Genomic DNA, 6,887 nt, shown 5'->3' with positions numbered 1-6,887 from the left:
TAAACAGTACATCTGCCCCTGGAATGCATCAGGATTAATATTTGTTAGTGTAAAGGCCAGCAAAGTGTAACACCAGATTTAGTGGATTTGCTTTTAGAGAAAGTAACTACACAGCTGTTTAGCTAAAATGTATGCCATTGACTGATTAATGTCTTGACAGTACTTACACAGAGGTCTACGGATACATTAGAGGCTGTTGTATACTGTACATATTGAGGCTTATTGTCTTGACCTACCTTTAAAGGAATAGATGGGCAGAATGTTTGATTCCTAAAAAATGGTGTTCCTATCAGAGTGACGTGTATAAAAACAACATTTAGAGCATTATGGGACAGTGAAGCCCTTGACTGAAACCCAGACTAATAAAATATGTCACTGTAGGTAAGGAAGCAATTCTTCCAGCAGCCTGAGGCAGGATTCATGGCAGGTTTTACAGACTGTCGCTCTTGAAGGTGTTGAGTCAAATTATATCCTCAACACAGTTATGAACAATGCTGACTGGCTTAGTTTTTATTTTATTTTTATTTTTTTAACATATACCATCAGATGCCTGTACTACGAAGCAAGATCAACATGGCCTGGATTTCTTTCAGTAATCCGGCTTCACCTAACCTAACAACCGCGGTCCCGCATAACCTGTACTACGACGCTGGTTATCAACTAGTTCAGTCAACTCAGGGTTTCCCAATCTAGCGGCGCGCGCGTTCACATAAAAGAGGCGGTGTCTGCGCACCACGACCAATCGCAAACATCTACCACAGCCGCATGTTATATATAAGAAGAGCAAATTTGAATTCTCCATAAATATGAAGAACACAGACACGGTTTTCCAGGGAAAACGCAATACAGTCGCTGCTTCCTAAAACAGGAGGAAAGCTGGCAAAAAAATAAATAAATAGCCGACGCTGCAGATGTTTAAATCACAACGCTTGTCAATATCACTTCCTCATCAGTCAGGACCAAGATCTGACCATAATTACACTTGTGCTTTCCATAAACTGTCGTTGCTTTAGCCTATTATTTCAGTTGCAACCTTGGCAGTGGGAAGCGATCGTTAGAGCAAATAAAACATATAAAAACATAATTCAAACCAATGTGCGCATTGGCGACACACGGCTCAAGAAGCCGATATGTAATTCCCTCCCATTAAAATATATAGGCTATATTTCATAAAAATACCCATGTTAACGGGGTTGTTGGTCTCTCAATGTTTTAACTTTTGAGCGCACCCCTCTCTCCCCCCCCTCTCTCTCTCTCTCTCTCTCTCTCTCTGCACCGAGCTCCACCTGATCTTCTTTAAGAATGGTGACGCCGTTATCAATCGACCTATTGATTGGTCAGTAGGCGGTGCTTTAACACCGGTTGATCTTTGATCTCCAACTTAACCTGCTCCCGACCAGGTAAGGCGCTCAGCATGAGTTACCACGGCGATTGAAACCGGTAACAACTAAGCCACCTTCGTAGTACAGAAAATCCTGGGTTGAGCCTTAAGTTAGCTCGTTAACGCCAAATCCTGCTTCGTAGTACAGGCCTCTGGTGATCTTCCTGCACTGGTAGATATACATTTGTGATGTTCACTATATTGCCATTTGTTACAGTTTTTATTTTGTTTGTTTAATTTGTTCAGTGCTTTAAAATACTTTCTATGTACGACCACTTCCCTCGACCCATCCCTGTCTTAATTTCTGCTTGAGTCTATTGAACCTACATATTTCCCAAAATGCCTTTTCACAATAACAACAACAATAACGATAATAACAATAATAATAATAATAATAATAGCTTGGAACTCCCTTGAGAACACATTATCGGACACAACAGTTTATCACGATTATCTAAACCACTTAGTTTGAGGTCAAACCTGGGGTCCGTTTTAGAAAGGAGGTTTAACAAACTCTGAGTCTAACCCTGATCTCTGAATTGATTTACCCTGAGATGGGAAACTGAGTTTTTGGTTCCATAACAGCTGACTTGAGTTGGTTCAATCAACTCAGCGTTTATGTATTCCTAGTTACCTGTGAAGGACCTATATAAAATGAATCTCCTCAAAATAAATGCAGAAAATGACCTAGAAATGGTATTGTTGGACCGCCAGATTCAGAAGACAGATCTGGAAATTGAAATCCTGAAACACAAGTTAGAGGTGGGTGCATGGTCACAGGTGACTTGTGTTAATTATTGGAACAATATAAAAAACCTAACTGTTGCATTTATGTTTTTAGGAAATAAAGACAAATTAGAATTTTTCTTTATTTGGGTGGTGCTTGTGTTTTAGTCGAAGTGATTCCTGCATATGTCTCTGACCACTCTTCCATCCTGGAAATCTGCAGAATGGATGGGGTCCTCATCAGGGTCCTCTATTTGTAGGGCAGGGTGTCGCTCTCCTATAATTGTGGCAATATTATGGAGAACAACACACGCCACAATAATGTCACAGGCCCTCTCAGGGGTTACCCTGATGTAGGCACTGGAAACGAGCTTTCAGCAGGCCTATGGTCATCTCCACCCGGGCTCTAGTCCTGCAGTGTGCCACACTGAAGTTGCGTTGGGGGCCTGGCTCGTGAGCAGAGTGGGCTGGCATGGGTAACCCCTGTCACCCAGCAGAAGTATATTTAAGGAGGGAGACAGGTGAATAATACTGTACAAAGCTTTAGGCTGCTTACCACGTTTCTGTTGCTCAGGGCAGACTCACGATATATCCGTGAGTAATGCACAGACCCAGGCCATTTGGCCTCCACATTGGTTATGAGATATGCAGCATCATATATGATCTTTACAGTGCAGAGAATGACAGTCACTTGCAGTATTGTGATGCAGTCTTTGACATTTTGTGACAGTGGTCAATTTATCTGTACATTAATGCTGTGAATGGACTTATTCACATCTTCATTTTCTGAAGGAGCAGTGATTGGAATTTGTGTGCCATCAATGCAGCCAATCACAGTGGGAAATCCTAAAAGAAATTCAAATGACTTATACCATTCTGATCTTGCAGCACCATGTCATTAAACAAAATTATAATTAATAATTATTCATTGTAAGGGTTTTACATTATTCACCTGCAATCCTGTGGAACTCTTCTTTAATGGCTTTCTCTGGTTTGTGTCCAGGGAACACTACAAACACGTTTAAAAAATGTTTCAGAGCGAGGCACACTTTTCTGACGGTTCTGCATACAGTGGCTTTATCACACTTAAAAATGATGGGTTAAAAATAACCCAACTTGGGTTGTTTTATAACCCAACCGCTGGATCACTATTGCACCGGACCAACAGTAGTTAATTTGACCCAGCAAGATGGGTTGGTGATTTTTAACCCAAGAGATGAGTTAAATATTCTACCCAAATGCTGGGTCAAATTAATTACAATTCTGGGTTGATTCAACTACATATTTGTTATATAGTGTACCCAAATGCTGGGTCAAATTAATTATAATTCTGGGTTGATTCAACTACATATTTGTTATATAGTGTACCCAAATGCTGGGTCAAATTAATTACAATTCTGGGTTGATTCAACTAAATATTTGTTATATAGTGTACCCAAATGCTGGGTCAAATTAATTACAATTCTGGGTTGATTCAACTACATATTTGTTATATAGTGTACCCGAATGCTGGGCAAAATTAACCCATATGCCAGATTAATTCAATTGCAATAAAACTGTTAAACTACAAACCTAGAACAGAATACATGCTAGATGTATGCATATATTATTTAATAAACACTTAAACAATACAAAAACAAAACAACATAATGGAATCTTTGAAAAAAATGTATTATATCAACAATATAGTGGAACTGGTGCAGTTCATATCACTCAGGTAGGAAAACATTCAGAGCAAAACAACAATTACGAATGAACTGGCTGAACATTCAACAGGTCTATACTGAACAAATTCAAATTCCTATTAAAAAGCTGCTATTAAGAGCCATTAGCTCTACTTGCAAGCAAGTATTCTACTGTGAATAAACTTTACCATTTTAGACTCCCCTCCTGGCATTTCACTTGACCAAGTTTCAAACAACTTTGATGCAGCATCCCCATGCAGGACAAGCCTGTGCAATCTATAAAATGGAAAACACATTTTTAAAACCAATTCAATGTGGCACACTAATAAAACATTATAAACAATGCATCCTTATATGTAAGATCATATTTCCCTATACCTACCATGCCTTTGGTCATTAGGTGAGGGAACTCTTCGAGGATCTGATCGATGGTCCAATTGTTGTCCCTAATCCACTTGGCCCTGTAGACTGCTGTGTTCCGCATGTAGTTCTCTATCTGGCTGAGGGGCTGAGAATTATTTCTCAACCATTCTTTAAGCTGTGACCCACGTTCGTCTGATATGGTACATTCTGTAAAAAAGAACAAGAAAGTTGTCATTCACTGAAATACGGATGTTTTGCTTCATCAAATAATTTTTCAGTTTAATAATTACCTGGTATGAGAGCCCTTGCTAGAGCGCCATCATCTGGCGTTTGTGGTGGTGTCTGTGCCGTGCTCTGCGACCTGCTGGTTGATCTCAGCCGCTTCCTGACGTTCCGCAGCCTTTCCTCCAGGAATCCAGTGGCCGGCTCTATTCATCTATTGGAGTCAATTTGACATATTACGTGGAAGCTATTGAAAAAAAGAGGAAATTATATTTCATAAGAATTCATGTCTGAAAAGGGCTTTAGTAGCAATGCAGACTTGATATGCTGTGGATGGGAAAACATATTTCTTACCTTTTAAATCTTTCGACAAGGTCTGGCACTCTGTCAAAGTGTTAATGACAAAGCTATCCGTTGATCTGAAACAAACACAAAAAGAGCTTAAGCAAAGATACAATTGCTATTGTATTAAATATTCAGATATCACCATGTAAAAGCAATGCAGACCAACAGCAGAATGTAATCGAATGTGAAGATAACAGCCATTTTATTTAGCATCACATTCCTCCCTCTCTACCTATACAATTCATATGACAAATTGCATGCATGTGAATTGTTTTTACCTTTTTACAAGAATATTTGTGGCTGCTCAAAGCATAGCCTTCAGGGCACGAGTGTCAGTACAACAGTACAGCAGTGGTTCCCAAACTTTTTATTATATATTTCTTAACCCTTAACTCAAGTGGCCCTTGTCGTTTGCCAGGCCGCCATTTTAAATAAGCATTTGTTCTTATCTATTGTGGGTCACCACTTTACTTAAATAAATGCACATAAATGCATTTAGTCAGACATATCAGGTTATCTCACTGTTTTTACATACTTTAATCAGTCATACACTGTTATGCCTTCACATTTCACATTAAAAGCTTCAGGAAAAACCAGCGCGTTCATTTATAGCCAGTTAAAATAATATAGCTAGTAAAGCAACTAACTGACAGCCTGTTGGCTAGTAAACTATCTAGCTAACTAGTTAGCTAGCTAGATAGTTTGTTAACTGCCAAATTACCTGGCTAGCTTGAAACTAGCTGGCAAATTAGCCTGGTGAACTGAATAAACATGACCATATGCCCATGGGCATTATGAACTTGTTTCCTTAATTCATTAATATAATTCCGACCAAACGGATAAGCTGTAGGCTATAGATGCTTCCATGATAACGGCTAAATGGCTAACGTTAGCTAGCTACGTTGTTAGCCAAACTAACCAACTAGCCTCACAATATAAAGATAGTACTTTAATAGGTAACGCAACACAGACAATGTGAATTAGACATGTAGCTAGTGTACACAAACCTTTTATTATTTATTTGCCTCGTTGGATGACCAGACTGGTTCTCTGCTGTGACAAGCGCTCGGTGTGTGGACTCTGGTGATGATCTGATGACGTTCGAAGTACAAACAACCCAAGTGCTGGGTCAACCGATGTATGTTGGGTTGATGGATTTTGACTCAACGCATGAGTTGCACAAAATAACCCAACTTCTATATAAATAACCCAATATGGGTAAAACATTTCATAACCCAGCGGTTGGGTAGATGAAATAACCCAGCATTAGTATGTTCTGCATCACCAATGTTGTATGAAAACTGCAAAAAAACGTAATGCAACCCAAAGAATCTGCTCGGATGTAAGAGCATGTCCACGATGGGTGACATTAACGATATGAGGACAGATAAGGTTATGTACATATCTAATAGACTGTGAAGAAAAGCAATACCGCGCAAATAGATCTGGGAATGAAAATACATCTAGTCGGGGCCTCAATATCCTCTCCCAACGTATGTTTAACTCCCTGCGAAATAATACAGCTTCTTCATCAACGGGATCCTCGACAAAAGGAGATGCAATGTTCAAGAAAAAAAAATTTAGTCTATAACGTTACCTAACTGAGTTGATGAAACAATCCTATTTTATTCATGCAGATGACAATACTGCGCTAAAATGCCCCTGATACAGACTGAATGAATGAATGAAGAAATGAAAGAGCGCCGTGTCAGAGGGAGGAGACTGAGAGAAACTCGAGGTTTATTGAAGAAAACCTGCTGATCAGGTTAGGTTCACAGGCTCAGTTACCATAGTAACTGACTCTGAGGTTAAGTTACCTCTTTTTCGGAAATGGGCTGGAGTTACCCCTCTCGCTCAGGTTTGATCAACCTCTCTTTCTGAAACAGAAAACCCAGAGTTTCCCTCATCTCAGGGTTAGTGAAAGACTTTTCACTAAACCTGCTTTCTGAAACGGACCCCTGAAATGTCACTAATAACTGCTCATTTAAGGACCACAATGGAAACTTTGGGCTTTATTGTGTTTGTTATCCTTTCAAACACCTCCTGTTGATTGTTCAATAAAGTTTTCAATCAATCAATTAATTCAATAAATCGAACTTGTTGCAACAAACAGGAAGTTGGTCTGTGAACTTCTAATGAGGTCCATCTATTTTGAAAGTTTGTTT

At 39.3% G+C, this 6,887-nt stretch overlaps 1 long non-coding RNA gene across 1 annotated transcript; it reads right to left on the bottom strand.

Annotated features, from left to right (window-relative positions):
* Nucleotides 1-3,981: 3,981 nt before the first annotated feature.
* Nucleotides 3,982-4,594, bottom strand: LOC114572687 (uncharacterized). Its single transcript, XR_003694799.1, has 3 exons — nucleotides 4,446-4,594; nucleotides 4,175-4,362; nucleotides 3,982-4,068 (listed from the first exon to the last, which is right to left on the bottom strand). It is a non-coding gene; the product is annotated as an uncharacterized LOC114572687 (long non-coding RNA).
* Between the last annotated feature and the right edge of the window lie 2,293 nt (nucleotides 4,595-6,887).

This window comes from Perca flavescens, chromosome 18 (genome assembly GCF_004354835.1).
Source record: "Perca flavescens isolate YP-PL-M2 chromosome 18, PFLA_1.0, whole genome shotgun sequence".
NCBI lineage: Eukaryota > Metazoa > Chordata > Actinopteri > Perciformes > Percidae > Perca > Perca flavescens.
Note: the sequence above shows the minus strand (reverse complement) of the source record. Positions and strands in the feature narration are given on the sequence as shown.